This window comes from Taudactylus pleione, unplaced genomic scaffold (assembly GCF_031769625.1).
Source record: "Taudactylus pleione unplaced genomic scaffold, aTauple2 ptg000021l, whole genome shotgun sequence".
In the NCBI taxonomy this organism is placed as follows: domain Eukaryota; kingdom Metazoa; phylum Chordata; class Amphibia; order Anura; family Myobatrachidae; genus Taudactylus; species Taudactylus pleione.
The window spans coordinates 18,656,227-18,673,616 of record NW_028284423.1 but is presented as its reverse complement, the minus strand read 5'-3'; positions in this window follow the sequence as shown (position 1 = coordinate 18,673,616).

Sequence of the window (17,390 nt, the reverse complement as noted above, 5' to 3'; positions counted from 1 at the left end):
GCTGCTTGTCTCGGTGTCGGCAGGCTTGGTTGTATCGCTATTGGCACATTTCCTTCTCGACAAACGTCTTCATTCGCATGTTGAACATCAGCCTCAGGCATTCAGTTTGGAACCTTTTGCAGTTGTTGTGGTTTGACTGGTTTCACTTTCAACTGGGTTTTTTGAACCTGAAGTTCCTGATCCTGAAGCTCATGTTGTTAGGTGAGGAATGTTTTCTTGTACCAGTGATTTAAAAAAATGAAGTTATTGGCCTTATCTTTTTAGATTCAACTTCAATTGATTGTTGCAATCGTGTTAAAAGTGTTAAAAGTTGTTCACCTAAAAAGTGATATTTTAAAATGTAATAATAAATACAAAACCTATTGAATCTATACAAGCATGGGCTTTGTAATAATAATTTTTTTTTTTAATTAACTTACCTAAGACCAATTCTGCAATTCCTCGAGTAAATGTTGAACATCAAACAGATCAGTTGTTCTAATTCTAAACAAATTATTCCATTGTGAAGCTGTGAGTCACTCAAGGTCAAGTGACGTTATCATGCGTCTTTGTTGATATGCCAATTTAACCAATTACCATGTTTAGGTGCTAGGTTTGAACTTTTATTACTTGGAAATTGCCAAATTAGCAAATTGATAAACATAATTAAAAAAAAGTTAGAACACAAAAACAGTAAGTCAGAAAATTTTGAGGCACCCTGCCAGTCGGAGGCCCAGGGAAATTTTCCCCCTAGTGGCCTCCTGGCTAAATCTATCATTACCTTCTAAGAGAAATTGAATTGAAATTCACAGCCCTGAGGCTACATAGCCTTTAGACACAGATTTGTTATGCTACCTTGGAAATGGACAGTCAGAGACAAGAAGATGTCTCTTGTTGATGATGACACTTAGATATTAATTTGAGGTCTCTTGATGATGATGAAACTCAGATATTAATTTGATTTCTAACAATTTCAGTGCAGTCTTTACAGACAAATTTGCATTCCATTAACTCCAGGTTTGCTGGAAGAAAGCTAAAATAATCGATATGCTGCCAAGGCATAATTTCTATCTAACCATATTTTTATTGTTAATTCCTTAACTGGATTTCTTGTCCCAACAAAATGCATAACACAAACATTAACTACTATTTTGAATTAGACAAATATAACTTTTATTTAGACAATGGTGTAGTGTTTATTTTAATGGGAAAAAACTCTCTTGTGCTTCTCCAAACTCTACTTTCATCTACTTCTTACTCCCCACTAGGGCACCTAACACTTGGTTGCTTTGCTCTGGTGCTTATCTGTGTGTTATGGTTGCTAATGTAGCATTGTATATTATCCATGTTCTGTATTGTATTGTACTGTAAGTCAACCTATTTGTTTATGTACTTTGTAAGGCGCTGCGGAACACTTGTGGTGCCATATAAATAAATGATAATAATAATAATAATAATGCAACATGCAATCGCTGCTTGTTTAGTGAACACAAAGGGTTCAGAGTTGCACCCAAGTCTGCTTTGCAGATGTACCTTGCCATTTTTGGCAATTGCGTATATGTAATTTTAAGAGACTGTGGGCGAGCCAACATATGTAATTTTGAGCAACTACGGGCAAGTCATATACATTTTAGCTTTATCTTCACTTGCAGGTAAATGGGTGTAACTTGCCTCCATCAACGTTTTCCAACATAAATAAATGCTTGGTGGGTGTGTTGTGGAGTTGTAGATGGAATTATGGGCTATTCAGAGGTGATCGTATGGATAGATCCTTCTGATTTCAGCTTAATTTGTTGCAACACAATCGAGCTAATGCAAATTGGCACTAATACTGTATTTATGACAGCTTTATGAGTGGTTGTATAGGGGCAGTTTCGCTGCATAGATGTGACCAACTCTAATTTCTGAATTCATTTCTGAGCATGGAATGTGACAGCGTCAATTTGCAAGCAACTCTGGCTCAGCCCGAAATTTTGCCTGTGTTTTGGGGCACATTTGTCACAGTCAGGGGCGGATTGACCATAAACCATACCAGGAAGATTCCTGGTGTGCCAATGTGACTGTGTAGCTATCTGGCCCCACCTTAAGTAGCACATCAACTTTCTTGCATGAAAGGCAGCCTGCTGGCATCTTTCATAGGAAGCTGAGCAGTTGCCAGACAGCTTGGCTGTCATGTAGCTTTCGCTTTGTTATTACCTCACTCTCCTAAAACAGCAGTTGCCATTGGCAGCTTGATGGTTGGCGGTAGAGCGGAAGAATATAGGCCTGATACGGAATCCCAGGAGCAGAGCTGGGGTATTTCTTAGGTGAGTACAGGAGCTGAGTTGGGTCATTTTGGGAGGAAACTTTGCAGCAGAGACAGCTGGGTATATGCAGGACACAGAGTGTGAGGCTCCGTCGGATGTCCAGTTGGGGCTGAAGCTGCTTTGATGCTGAGGTGGGTCTGAGCTCAAAACCAGTTCTGCTTGTTGTGTACCATGTTATTTCCCTGACTCGTGATTTGTGGACCCCACTATTCATCCACCCTCTGATTTTGGTGTACCCAAATATTTACATGCCTTTATATACACCATTTTTTGCCCCCCCCCCCCCTGTGATTTATGTGCACCCTATAATTCGCCCCCCCTTGTGATTTATTTGCTGAACATTATTCATCACTGCGCTGACTTCGCACATTTTTCCATTCAGCTCAGCACTTAGGCCCTGATTCAGAGCCGGACGCTCTGACCAGAGCGCTCGCTCTGAATCAGGGCCCACCTCCATAAATATGGAGTGTCCTCCTGGATGCTCGTATAGCTGTGGGTCACCACCCACAGCATATACGAGCGTGCAGGATGATGGTCGCGATGGTCTTGACCATCGCGACCATCGCCACTGCGAGCAGAAGCCTGCGGTTGAGTTTCTCAACCGCAAGGCCCGGAGTGATTTTGGCTCTATCAGAGCCAAAATCACTCCCACTGACATCACTAGTGATGTCAGTGGGGCCGGCTTCTGACGGTAGGCGTTCCATTGGGAACGCCTCCGTCTGGGAGGCACGCCCCCGGCACGCCCACCAATGGGGGCGTGCTGTCAATCAACATCGACTGCACGCCCCCTTTGATCAGACACTATGAGCGAAGGAAAGTCCTTCGCTCGTCGCGTCTCGCGCATGCGCACGACGGAGCTCCCTCCGTCGTGCGCATGCGCAGTGCAGACCATCGACCCACTTGCGAGCGGACAGCCGCTCGCGAGTGGGTCTGAATAAGACACTTAGTTGGTTTGCACAAGAAAGGTAAAACAAGCATTATTACCTTTTATTTATATTTATATTACGTTTATACAGTGCTAGCATATTCCGTAGCACTTTACAATTGGGGCACAGTAATAACATGAGAATGGATAATGACAGACACAGAGAGAGTGCCTAAATATCATGCAGCACTGTCCAATGCGGGGGTTATGACACAAACAGGAGGAAAACATGGCCATGCCCAACTGATCTTACAATCTAAGGATTGGAGCAGTCATAGGGCAGGACATTACCAGACCAGTGACTGTTATTTTAGTTCTTTGTTTAGTTGTGTAAAATACAATCACTTTTGTCAAATTAATTTAAATGTTTTTTGCCTGTTTATAACCTGGAATTATGCTGATTTATGGGAAACTAGAGGATCTTACCAGGACTTGTGTGAGTGTGTTCCTGGTCAGGATTTTTCAGATAGTTTATAGTAGGATGCATTTGTTTTATAAGATCTGGTCTCAGTAAATAGCTTTCAATAGCCTGATTTATTCAGGGATGCATTGCAATGCTCATAAATTTATCTCGGAAGTATTATGCTTTTGGCAGCTTATTTAGATTAATCCAATTTATTCTATATACATTTCAGTGAGTTCTTTTGTGTGTTTTTTGCTTTTAATACTGTAGTTCTTCTTTTTATTTGTACATTGTTCTCTTTTGTTGTTCGTCTTTTTGTCAATAATGATTTATGAAGAATTTGCATATCCTGCATCACTGTATAATTGTGGAATACGTGTTTAGGGCTTATGCTGCACAATCTAAATGAGCATGACCTTATTTTCGGCAATGAGGTTGTCAGCCCCCCAAGATGGTTTTCCAATTAACATAGGACCTGATTCAGACCCGGTCGCTATCTGCGTACGCTCGCTAGATGCGCATGCAAATTTGTCAAAGTGATGACATAGGAAGCGATCGCTCGCCAAGGAATAAGCAGCATGCCCACCATGTCTTAGCGAGTGGCCACTTTGTGTATGTGTACGCCCAATCGCACAGGCAGAGCCACCCACCAGCAACACGTCATCTCCAGGAAGTGTATTAAAAAAACATTGGTACATCAAGCACCATCGAATGTGAACACAGTGCTTGAGGTAGCTTTACCCTACCGCAAGCATTGCGAGAAAATCAGTGTAAAAAAAAGGCAAGTGACGTGTACTATGACGCTGCCAGTTAATTATGCATTCCTCTAAAAAAGCATTGAAACACTCAGGCACGCCTGCGTTTGCATCTCCAACCCCCCGTTTTTAGTGTCCTGCCCCTGTTACCAGCTACAAACGGCCTCTCCTGTCACTCATTACCCTGGGCTGCCTTTGCTGGGTGAGCAAGAGGGTTGTGATTGCAGTGTGTAGTTCGCACGCGCAGAACAAAGCATTCGTATGCGCGTACACAGAACATCGGCCCGCTTGCGAACGCACAGTGCGAGCGAGTGGCTCTGAATCAGGCCCATAGTTTTACAGGATTTATGATGGGTGGTTAACATATTGGTTTAACTTTGTAAATAAAAGTTGGATCAGTCATGTACAGTAGTTATAAGGAATAGCTAAAGACCACATGAATACAATTGCAGGTGGCAGATCTACATATGTATGTTTTGTTGTATTAAAAAGGTATGCCACTTATACACACAGAAGAGACGGGCAGCCTGACACTGTAGTTCTCTCACGAGACAGATCTCATCCAACCAGTCCCCACCCAGATAGATCTGCACCACATGCCTCAGAGGCAGAGCGTTCAGCATCCAGCTGACTGGTAAGTTGTTATGGTAAGGCAGCCCTGTGTAACAGGAACATGTCACTACAGAAACACAAGTTGCTGCCATGTGACTGGCAATATGGCATCCTCTGACACACACACTCCAGCTGGGGAAGGGCCCTCTGAATATAAAGGTCGGCCTTGATGGTACTTAACTGATGACTTTTTTTCCCACACCGCTCCGAAATTGTAATTTTTTTTTATGATTGAATTAGGTCAAGAAGATCGATATAAAACTCATCCAACACAATTTTAATTACATCTTGTTTTTCATTTTTTAGAACACAGCATACCATAAAAATAGCTATTTTTGATGGTATACTGTAGTGAGAACCATCAACGGCTGTAACATCAATGGCTGATTGTTTTAAACCATTCTGCATAGATCGATTTTTCAATGTATCGGAATAATTGTTCGTAACAATGATTGGTACTGACTGGGTAAAATTGAAATTGGGACTAGGGGTGTCCATCGATGGGTTCATCATGATTACCATCGATGACACAAAAACCCATCTATGGTAAACCATCGATGGTTTGCATTCTGGATGGCCACCACTGCTGGGGGCACAGTGGGCTGCAGACCAATAAAAACTGGGGACAGGGATTAGTGGATGCTAGGGCGGGTGAAGCTCCTTCTGGTAAAAAAAAAATGCAGCAGGGTACAGATATGAAACTACCTCTTCTGATTACCCAAAACATATAGCAGGATGCAGCAATGGGGTAAAATTTGGTCAAACCCCCTAAATGCATTTGTCCGCATTTGTCATATGCACCAAGCCTCAGTGCATATGTGCAGAAGGATGACAGAGTGGCATCTGTATCATAGACCCGGAAGTCCCTCATTCACAAAGGTCCGCTTTTACCTGTGTAATGAATGCCAGCATGTATGCGAACAGCAGTGGGATGCCCTGCATCCCGAAAGTGATGCGGCATGCATCCCACCTATAGGGTGGCATGATTACTGTTCAGTGAGTTGGTATGATTACTGCTCAGTGAGGGGGAGGTGTCGATGACAGCCTATTTCCCTGCAGCCACTGGGTTCAATGTGGGGGGAGGAGCCAATGATGTATGTTTTCCCAGTGGCTGCGATTCCCTGCAGCCGGCAGGTTTAGAGAGGGGTAGGTGCCGCTAGCAGCCTGTATCTCCGGTGACTGCTTCTCCCTGCAGCCGTCAGGTTCAATGTGGAGGGAGGCACTAATGATATCTATATCCCCGGTGGCTGCTTCTTCATGCAGCCACCAGGTTCAGTGAGAGGAGAGGTGCCGTTGGCAGCCTGTATACCCAGTGGTTGCTACTAGCTGCAAATGTCGGGTTCAGTGAGGGGAGAGGCACAGATGGCAGCCTGTATCCTTGCTTCTCCATACAGCTGCCGGGTTTAGTGAGGGGGAGGACCTGCAGACAGAATTTTCCCCGGAGGCTGCTTCTCTCTGCAGCCACTGGGTGATCGGCACCAGCTGGAGCAGCCAAGTGCAGCCTATAGAGGCCTGGAAGTTCCTGTAAGATGGGCAGCTGTGAGAAGATTAGCTTCCCGCAGTCGCCCACTGGACGTTTCTGATGTGACCATGACAGGGAAAGCCCAGCCTGGTGCGGTCACGTCTGATGTGACCATGCCAGCAAGTGGTTAAAGAAGTGGCTGCTGATCTAACCAGCTCCAATTCTCCTTCACAGCTTGCTTGGATTTCTTATTTCTCAATACATATAACAGCAATGTGGATGAGAGGTGAGTGTATTAATTCGCTGTAATTTATAGGAAAAACCCAGCTCCCTCAATTCTTCTTATTGTCTCCATTGTGACTGCAGTAATTACTGAACCTGAGCTCCTGGGGTTACGTACTGTTCAGCAATGAGATACAATAGGAAATGGGAGTGGATGGTAATTGTCTGCTGAACATCTCTGTATCAGTTCATGTTTGGTACCCACCAGTGTTTTATTCATTGCAATACAATTACTTGCACATAAGAAAATGGTGATACATTTAATAAAGGGTGTGTGTGTGTGTAGGGGGGAGATTTGTATTTGTGGGTTGTACAGATGTATATGGATACTGTACCCCATCTCATTTCTGTCTAGCTCTGATAGTAAGCTATACACTGCTTCTCCTTATAACAGCAAAGTGTATGCTCCATGAGATTAATTTTTCATTATAGATTGAAATGTATTAATATGCTGCATATGATTAGACATAACAGATCTGCTGTTTACATAAAGATGTAAATGTATGATATGTGGGTGGGGTTACATGGGCTCTATCTGAACTACTAATTCTGTCATTGTGCTTCGCATACAGAGGGAGTCTTATAATTGGGGTCAGATGCCTCAGTCCCAGTTTCCATTTCTTAACTACTGTACTTGTGGTATAGCACAATACTTTCTAACCTTTTTGTTCTGTGAGATTAATGGGAGGCTGACAAAATGGATAAGCTCTTAAGTGGTTATGTAAATCAGCTTCTTTGTGGCATGACCTTTGCTCAACTGGTAAAAGCTATATTTTGGTAAACTTTCAGTGCCTAATATAGTAGTGCACTTTTGTTATCCTATTACCACTAATTCTTGGTGAATTGTTGTCTGAACAATATTATAGACCGTATTTAGTACAACATGGTTGTGCAACTATTGTAGTGATGGCCATTGGTCTGGGTACCATCAATGGCATTTTTGCAAATAGTCATCGATGGTGACCAACTATGCAATGGATGACCATCGATGGTTTCACCAACCAATGGTCATCCCTGTTCTTTAAATGACTACCCTATGGGCCAATCAGAACCAGAGGGTGGGGTTTTGCAGGTGCCAGGGGCGGAACTATGCTCAGTGTCCCAGCACCTTGCAAAAAAAATATAAAAATTCAGTTATGCTTTACCATTGATGGAGGGAAACCATCTGGCCATAAAACATTGATGAATATGAATCATCGATGTTCATCCCTAAACTGTTGTCATTTGTACAGTGGTGTAATATTGCAGGTAGGAAAGAGGGAATGGTTATGGTATTTTGTGTTATGGAAAAAGTCCTACCCACTTTTATTTTTAGAGCTCATATATATATCAATTAAGTTGTGGGGATGCCACTCATTGACTCCTTTAATAAACATATTCAGACAAAAGTAGGAAAAAGAAGGCTGTGTGTAGTCAATGATTGACTAGTTTAGGTATAATCTCAACAAAAGATTTTATGTTGGACTATTATAGGGAAATTTACTAAGATAGAATGACATCGAATGTGACAAAATCGACTGTGAACTGCATATTCAGGATTTACTAAAGGCTAAACTCTGCCAACTTTGCTCTATTCAATGTCTAAATCTCAGGCAATATTACCCGCAAATCGGATGGTAACATGTTTTCGAACACATCATAGACCATCGATTCAACTCGGCAGCCTTTTGCAATAAACTTCAATAGGACCACAAAATTTACTAAGGATTCGAATTTGTCATCCCGGCTGAAATATAGTGAAAATTGGTCGCAAAAGACTCAAAAACGAACCCAAACAGAAATCTCAAATAGAACACCTTTTTCAATTCGAGTTGGACATATGAACATACTTAACCATCACAGACAACTCTGCACATATGAATAGGTTGTGATCCATGCACAGGAATAGGTGAGTATGGATATTTTTTTAAGGTACCCTATGGATTCCTACTGGAGAAGGGGACATGATTGGCTTCAGGAATACATAGTTGAGTATGTGAAATAGTGAGTGTGAGCGTGCATGTTTGTGTGCATGTATGTTTTATTAAACTTTTACTGTCATGGTGTGTTTTCTGTGGCTTTTATTTTCCTTTTGCTGTGGAACTACAGGTACCAGTGGGCTCTGTATTTAGCACAACCAGTACTGGGTCTCAAAAGCCTGGTGCTGGTTGTTCTTTAGATAAGGGAGCCACACCGTTTTTTCTGTTAGGTTTTCATTTTTTTTTTAACACAGAAGCACAGATGGATCTCACTGATCCGTCCGTGCTTCTGTGTTTATTTTATGACACAGATGCATGCATCACGGATCTCCCTTATCTGTCCGTGCTTCTTTTCGTTCAAGTTAGTCAAAATCTAAAGCTAAATACAAATTAAAAATACGAATGATATCGAATGAATACACCATCGAACAACATGAATGACAGCAACTTGGCAGCTTAGTAAATTCAGTAACCTGTTCAAAAAATGAAACACATGAATACAGATGATGTCATCCGAGATTGATCTCAGATGACATTGAATAGAAATTGGCAGCTTAGTAAATTTACCCCTTACTGTCTTATATATAAGGTGTATTTTCCCCTCCAAGTTTCTCACTGGTTATACATTTTTATTCCAGTTACAAACACTAAGGCCACATTCCTTTGAAAAACCCAGTAAGTGTTTTTAAAGTTGTCTAGTCTAGGACCATGGAAAGTGAGATCACAGTTTTCTAGGTCTTATGGGTTTTCTTTGTAAGGACAGAATAACTGAAAGGCTTTTATGAGATTTTTTATTAATTTTATTTTAATTCCCATTTATGTGAATGGAAAGGTGTCTTAGAGCATCTCGTAAGAATCCTTCCTTTTACAAAAAAACCCACAAAAAACTGGACAAATCACAATTGGAAACACAAAGAAATATGCCATTAAATTGAAGCGCTTTGCTTTTTATTCTACTTATTATTGGTTCCTTGAATGAGGGCATTTCACATACTATTTCGACAATCTTGTCATTTTTTACTGTCTGCTCATAAGAGCTATGAAGTACAGGAGCAGTCAGAAAAGAGGCCTCTGTTTAATTAGTTCCTGAACTACACAGTTTGTCTTATTGGCTAATCTACTTTTAAATAGGCAAACCTTTCAAAGAAAGCATAATTGTTTGGTTACACTTACTTTCCGGGCTATATATCATGGCTATCAAGTTACATGTATCTAACATACCTCCATCAACCTCCCAAGCTTAGCATCACTATACTAATAAGTTTAACATTTAGCAGCGACCTTTTCAATCGCTAGGAAAAAAATGTAACACAATACACAGCTAATAAAAACTGTCAAAGTGTTCATAAAACAGGGTAAGTTGTAAAAGCAGCAGTGTACAATTACACATAAACCTGAAAAAATATTACAATTTTTACAATTAGTAGTGTTCACATTCTATGGAGCACAGCTCATAGTTGAAGGTGGGTATGTGACATTTACAATTCACTTCAGTTCAACCTGATTTTACAGTCTATATTTATATATATATATATATATATATATATATATATTTTCTGAACAAGAAGAGTTAGTGCGCAAACTGTAGTTTAGCTCACAAATGTATCTTGTGGAACAACAAGTCCCAGGATCAACTGTCACAATAAAGCGGATGGGTCTCTGCAGTAGACTTTCTCCACCGTCCTGCTTGCACCTAGACTATGCAATAATCGCATCTTCCCCTCAGTATCCCGTATCCACTTTCCCATGGGCAAAAATAGCAAGTCTGAAAATAAGCACAATCAAGGGGGCGCCCAATAGTGCATTACCAGATAAATTTATTAAACAGTTTAAGAATAACAGAAGACCGATATGCGTACCAATGCAAGTCAAAAAAATATAACTTGTCAAACATCCATGGCATTCAGCAATCCTGCATTTGGTCGTCCATGCGCTTGGCCACGCCCCTACGTGTTTCATCATGTGGACTTCCTCAGAGGGCTGGCCTAGCATCCTCCTAACTTCACTTAAATAGGATATTTCCTCTAATTGCAACATTTTGCATAATATGTATCAGCTGTTCATTCTGTACAAAAACCTTGTTACAATTCATAAAATAGGAAACAGCAACGCTGTTTTCTAGCGAATACATTGCACGTATACATTATAATCATAAATTGTCAAATACAATAAAAAAAAGTTAATATGTATACATAAAAATATTTTTTATATATAAAATATATATATAATTTATATATAATTAATCATGGTCATAAAAACCCACAACTTAGGTAAAAAAACAGAAAAATGTCTTTTACTAGCTCTCTATGGATTCTACCATTATAATAGTACTACTAATACATAGATATTTAAATAAATTTGAGTACTCAATCTATTAATCTAAATTTGTTACAATATCAATCATAAATACATAAAAATCTCTTTATAAAAAATTATGACTTTAAAAAATAAGAGCATATAAAGCACTACAACTGTAAAAATGGAATCATATGAAATACTGTGAATGTAAAAACAAAGAGGGAGAATTAATGCAGAAAGCCACTAAAAATAATAATCAGATAGTCACGGGAAATAGTCAGAGGAGAAAAAATACATTTTTCAAAGGAGCTCAAACTATAACCACAAAAAGCACATGTTTAATGCTACAAGAAAGGAAAGGAGTGATCCCATACCTTTCATTGAGCCCCTTTGGTTGTAACGTATCTAAGGTAATTATCCAGTAAGTCTCTCTTTTAGTAACAGATTTTGTCTATCACCACCTCTTTCATTTAATACAACATGTTCTAAACCTATAACTATCAATGTGTCTGGATTTCTTAACTGGCATTTTTTAGAATGTCTCGGGACACTATGGTTATCAACTTTATTTTTTGTATTTCGGATATGCTCCAAAATCTGAATTTTCAGTGCTCTTTTCGTCTGGCCAATGTATCTTTTTCCACAACTGCAAATTAACATATATACTACATAAGTAGTGTTACAATTAATGATCCCCTTCACTTTATATTCCTTTCCTTGCACCTGCTCATTTATGAAGGTTTTTTGTCCTTTCAAACCATATTGGCAGACCTTACAACCACCACAGGTATAAAAACCATTCATTTTAGTTAAAATATGTTTTTCCTTTTGATCATTTGCAGATAATGTGGATAACACACTTGGAGATAAATAATTCTTAAGAGTCCTGGCTCATCTAAACACCAATTTAGGGCGATCTTGTACATCAGAGGCAAGTATAGGATCCATTTTAACAATATGCCAGTATTTATTCATAATTTTCCTAATCTCATCACTGGCATTGCTATATTGTGTTATAAAAGAACATTTCAATGATTCAATATTATCCTCATTATTGATATCTGGATTCTTATATTGGATCAAATTCTGCCGATTTAAATTTCTCGCTCTTTCTATAGACGCTTCTATTAAAGTAACAGGATAAACTGTTTCGAAGAACCTTTGTTTATACACTTGAGATTGTTCCTCAAATTTCTCAATATTATTGCAATTTCGTCTTAACCTGACTAATTGTGAAAATGGAAGGTTTCTTTTCCATTTGATATGATGACAACTACTATAGCCAAGGTAACTATTACTATCTACCGGCTTGAAGAAAGTACTAGTATTAATCTTCAAGCTATTACCTTGGCAGTATGAGATGTTTAGTTGCAGATCTAAAAATTCTATCTCTTGCTCTTGAAAATTAGCCATAAAGCTCAAGTTAAATTCATTCACATTGATATATTTAATAAATTCGAAAATGTATCTTTGTGTTTTAATACATATTTTAAGCAATCTATTAGAAAGTCAATCCTGCAAGAATCCAACGTAGGGTCATATTGTAATACCTTACGAATACACTGTAAGCCCTTTTCATGGGGTATTGAGGTATAAAGATATTGTACGTCTATTGTCCCCCAATTTTAGGAATCCTTCCATTCAAATGAATCCAACATTTGCAACACATGTGTGGAATCCTTAGTATAAGACACAAGTTCCGGATTCCATTATCTTTCCCGTTCTATAGTAAAATACACAGTTCAGACAAATATTCCATTGAAGGATCTCCTTTTAATTTAGTATATGAAATGTCATCTGACAGTAACCTATACATCTCAGTTTCATAACTCAATCTATCCAAAATCACTAATCCCCCCCCCTTTATCAGCCTGCTTTTAAACTATATCCTTATTTTCCATTAAACTCTTTAAGGAAAGGTTTGGAGCAGTTGTCGAATTTCCCTTTTTAATTTTAAAAGTATCTGATATTTTATCAAAATCTATTTTAACCAATTGATTAAATAAATCCAGGTGTGAAGCCCTTGATTATACTATATAAAACCTAGATTGATGGTGGATGGAAGGTCTGCCATTATGGTTTGAAAGGACAAAAAACCTTCATAAATGAGCAGGTGAAAGGAAAGGAATATAAAGTGAAGGGGATCATTAATTGTAACACTACTTATGTAGTATATATGTTAATTTGCGGTTGTGGAAAAAGATACATTTGTCTGACGAAGAGAGCCCTGAAAATTCAGATTTTGGAGCATATCCGAAATATAAAAAATAAAGTTGATAACCATAGTGTCCCGAGACACTCTAAAAAATGCCAGTTAAGTAATTCAGACACATTTAAATTTATGGGGTTAGAACATGTTGTATTAAATGAAAGAGGTGGTAACAGACAAAGGCCCTCATTCAGAGCCGTACGCTCTGAGCAGAGCGCACGCTCTGAATGAGGGCCGGGCTCCATGAAAATGGAGCGTCCTCCTGGACGCTCGTATAGCTGTGGGTCACCACCCACAGGCTATACGAGCGTGCATTTTGATGGCCGCGATGGTCGTGACCATCGCGACCATCGAAATTGCGAGCCGGAGCCTGCGGTTGAGGTTTTCAACCGCAAGCTCCGGAGTGATTTTGGCTCTATCAGAGCCAAAATCACTCCCACTGACATCACTAGTGATGTCAGTGGGCCGGCTTTTGACGGGAGGCGTTCCCGTGGGAACGCCCCCATCAGGGAGGCACGCCCCCGGAACGCCTACCAAAGGGGGCTTGCGGTCAATCAACATTGACAGCACACCCCCTTTGATCGGACACAACGAGCGAAGGACTTTCCTTCGCTCATCGCGTCTGGCGCATGCGCATGACGGAGCTCCCTCCATCGTGCGCATGCTCAGTCCATAACATCGACCCACTTGCAAGCGGACAGCCGCTCGCGAGTGGGTCTGAATCAGGCCCAAAATCTGTTATTAAAAAGAGAGACTTACTGGATAATTACCTTAGATACCTTACAACCAAAGAGGCTCAATGAAGGGTATGGGATCGCTCCTTTCTTGTAGCATTAAACGTGTGTTTTTTGTGGTTATAGTTTGAGCCCCTTTGAAAAATGTATTTTTTCTCCTCTGACTATTTCCCGTGACTATCTGATTATTATTTTTAGTGGCTTTCTTCATTAATTCTCCCTCTTTGTTGTTACAGTCGCATTATTTCAGATGATTCCATTTTTACAGTTGTAGTGCTTTATATGCTCTTATTTTTTAAAGTCATAATCTTTTATAAAGTGATTTTTATGTATTTATGATTGATATTGTAACACATTTAGATCAATACAGTAGGTTGAGTACTCAAATTTCTTAAATATTTATGAATTAGCACTATTATAATGGTAGAATCCATAGAGAGCTAGTAAAACAATTCTGAATTTTTACCTAAGTGGTGGGCTTTTATGACCATGATTAATTATATATAAATTATATATATATTTTATATATAAAAATATTTTTATATATACATATTAACTGTTTTTATTGTATTTTATATTTTGTGATTATAATGTATACGTGCAATGTATTTGCAAGAAAACAGTATTGCTGTTTCCTATTTTATGAATTGTAACAAGGTTTTTGTATAGAACGCACATCTGATACATATTATGCAAAATGTTGGGATTAGAGGAAATATCCTATTTAAGTGAAGTTAGGAGGATGCTAGGCCAGCCCTCTGACGAAGTCCACATTACGAAACACATAGGTGCGTGACCTAGCGCATGGATGATCAAAAGCAGGATTGCTGAATGCCATGTTTTTTTGGCACATTATATTCTTTTGACTTGCAGTGGTTTTTGACCACTACCGTTGGTACGCATATCTGTCTTCTGTATTCTTCAACTGTTTAATAAATTTATCTGGTAATGCACTATTGGGCGCCCCCTTGATCATGCTTATTTTCAGATTTGCTATTTTTGCCTGTGGGAAAGGCAAAAATAGGGGGGAAGACGCCGACTATTACATAGTCTAGGTGCAAGCAGGATGGTGGAGAAAGTCTACTGCAGAGACCCATCCGCTTTATTGTGACAGTTGATCCTGGTACTTGTTGTTCCACAAGATACATTTGTGAGCTGAACTACATTTTGCACACTATTCTTGATCAGATTTATTTTGTTAATTATTCACTGTATTGGTTGCTGCAGGTGTGTTTCACAATGTTTACATTTTCTTACTACCTCAAGTTAAATGGAACACAACAATGTGAAAAAGTTTTCTGTGATGATCTTGGTTCTAATTTGATTGATGTTGAGATAGCACATTAACCTGAGGATAATTATGTGAAAGCAGAACGTTTGTGTATTAAAGAAACCCGAGTATGGTGGGATATTGTTGGATTGGAAAACTATTTAAAATATGGTAGAATTCCAATAGGTCTTAGATTATTTAAAAACCCACATTTGTGCAGACTAATGAAAATGTTTTAAAATAATGGAATTGAATTTTAGATGCTTATTCTATGGATTTAATGCAGCTGATTACATTTGAAAAGAAGAAAATATTAAAAGAGTTAGAAAAAGAGATTAGTGTTGTTGAGACTCATCTTGAATCTATTAGTAATACACAAGAATATAAAGATATAACAGAATATATAGAGAAGAAAGTCACTAAAATTGAGAAAGAAATAATAAGAGTAAATGTAAAAAAATCAAAAGAGATAAAGATTATGAGAGGGGAAACATAAGAGATTGGCCACAGGTGCGGAGAGAAGCTCACACTAAATTTCATGAAATGATTACTAGACATATGGCAAAAAATTGAATGACCCCCAGAGATATATCAAAATTATATAAAGGAAAGAACTCCTTACAACAAGGCCTCCCAATACAAAAAAAATGAGGTTACATATGATTGGCAAAAAGTAACAAAAAATAAAGCCTGGAAAAGTTCAGCTAGATATGTAAACAAAAATCCAACAAATCTTTTTAATAGGTTTGACATGTTGAAGGATGTAAATACAGGGGATACCACTCCCCATGGAGAGCGAAAAATAATATTTTTTCCAAATGGACAACCCACTGTGCTTCTCTAACTAATAGCCTCTTTGCTCTGTCCCCACCCAGTAAAGAGGGGGGTACATGATCTATCATGAAGTATCTAAGTGAAGCCAATGAGTTACCCCTTTCTTTGAAGTGACTTTGTGGTTTCGGAAACGGAGGATCATGCGCATACCCATGCTGTCCCTTTAGAACAAGGGGGGTTAGATATTGTAAAAACCCGGGCCAAACCCCCACCCGTAGGGGACGACAAAACCAGAGGGGGGACAAGAGGAGGAGGACGGAAAGTGACAAAAAGAAAGAAAGTTTAATTTTTAATTTGTCGCAGAGATCGTTAAGTGATACGGAACTACAGGTCCTGAGTAAGGGATTGAGTTTTGTGCCCACCAACGCTCATAACTGTTTTGAATGAAAATTGGATGCTCATAGATTTGCCCGTAAATTACGGCTGAAAGAATTTTTTCATAAGAAAAATACTCCTGTGGAGAGATCAGCTATAGATGTTTATCTTGCCTCAACAACAAGGTCTACATTTGACCCAATGTCTACAAATGCTTTATAGAAAACCTTTGGTCGTTTGTTAGATGATGCTGTAATGAAGTTCAGCCAAACACCAGTGAAGCTGAAATTTAATCTGAGTCGTGAAGAAACACAAGCTCTAAGAAACCTGGAGGCTTATGAAGATAAAGGCGGTGCTATAGTCATCCAAGATATCAGAGAATATCGAGCAGAAATCCATTCACAACTTGATGAAAGGGAGGTGTATAAAAAATTGTGAAAAGATCCCACTTTTGAATATCAACAAGAATTGTGTATTATTCTTGCCCAGGCCGAGGAGCAGAATAAAATTTAGCAAAAAATCTTTAATGCCCTGTGCGTTCAGCATTCTTTGATGCTAATTCTCTACACTCTGCCTAAAATGCACAAAGATAGTAAAAAACCCCCAGGACGGCCGATTATATCGGCTCGTGGGTCTTTATACCAAGCAACCTCACAATTATTAGACTTTGTTACAACCACTACTTCCCTTACAAGAAACGTTTTTGAAGGACACTACTTTTCTTTTGAAGAAACTAACTGAATTTGATGAAGTTCCAAGTGGGATGTTATTGTGTTGTTTGGATGTCCGTAGTCTGTATACGGTGATTCCACATAGAGATGGGTTGATAGCTATGAAAAATTTTCTTGAAGGCAACCTTTTACCATCGGTTTTTGATCATCAATTATTTTTGACACTCCAGGAATTGATTCTGAATAGAAATTATTTTCTCTTTGATGGTGAGGTGTATCTGCAGCTACAAGGGTGTTCTATGGGGTCATCTGTAGCACCCTCGTATGCTAATGTATATATGTTTGCTGAGGAGCAGCGTCTATTTTTTGATGACCCT